The following is a 1,329-nucleotide window of genomic DNA, read 5'->3' on the forward strand; positions in this document are numbered from 1 at the left end:
ATACATTCCTCTATGCACTTCTAAACTTGTAAGATGTAACCTTTCTAGTACACTACAGAAAGAACAACATGGACATCTCATGACAGCCGGGAGGAGACTTGGAGTCAAACTACCGCTAGCTTGCTCAACTCCCTATGTTCCGACCTCCACATACAACAGGTGGTTGCGTGCAAATTCTACCTGCTCTTGGAAACATATAGAGTCACAGGGCGTTCCTTTCTTGTTTCTGTTCAAGAACCTTGAGAGGAAAAGACAACAAGTTGATGATTATTATCAGCAAAGACTAGCCAAGACAAACAACGCTATAACTGACTGTTTTGGTTGCATTTGGTTTTTCTAGATGTACAATATCTAAAACTAATGAACCAGGAAGAAAAATGTGAAAAATTGTGAGAGGGGGAGAGGAGGAGAGGAGGAGGGGGAGCTCACGGGGGCAGGAGGAGGGTTGGTAGCACCACATTTTCTTGTACAGTTAACCAATTTTCTTTTCGGTTCGAGAGCTGGTAGCACCACATTGATGTGTTTATGCCAGCTAGAGCAGAACTAGTCGTCCTCACAACAGAACATTTGACAGGGCAACAGCAACAGATCTAGTCGTCCTCACAACTAAAATAAACAGGGCAGCAACAACCAGCCATCATGCCTAACTGCCTACCCAATTCCCATTTCAATTTGCATTTGACCAAACCATGTCCATCGTGCCTAACAAGCAGCAACCTATTCATACAAGTCGGGTGAAACATGCATGTGCTAATCAAACATGAAGGAAGGGCATACATATACGATTATTAACCAATCCGAGAGACTTTGCGGGTTTTCTGAACCAAACCAAGTGCAAGTAGCGCTAGATCTTAGCCTTTCGCATCATCACCACTACAAATTCCACAACAGCCCTGACTAATTAACCGCATGATCGTAGAAAAGGAGAAAAAATCCCCACCCAGTTCGTCGAACAGAGCAGAGCACAAAAATCCCCTCCAGTGAATTTTACCACGATCTACTACTTGGGGCCGTGAATTCACAGGATTGTAGGAGCATGGAATGGATAATAAGGAGGCACATACCTAGAGGAAGAGACGACCACCGACGATTCTGTGAAGTTGAAGAAGAAGAAGCCGATCTGGATGGATGATGACGATCTCCTCCGTGCGCTCCGTGGATATTTGGGCTCCTGTGTGCGCTCAACAATGGTGTCGGGGCGGCGCTGGAGACGGTGGTGTGGACGGGGCGGCACTGGTGTCAGGGCGGCGTCGAGGGCGGCGGGGCGACGGTGGTGTCGGGGCGGCGCTGGCGACGGTGGTGTGGACGGGGCGGCGCTGGTGTCGGGGC

This window comes from Triticum dicoccoides, chromosome 7B, assembly GCF_002162155.2.
Source record: "Triticum dicoccoides isolate Atlit2015 ecotype Zavitan chromosome 7B, WEW_v2.0, whole genome shotgun sequence".
Taxonomy (NCBI): Eukaryota; Viridiplantae; Streptophyta; class Magnoliopsida; order Poales; family Poaceae; genus Triticum; species Triticum dicoccoides.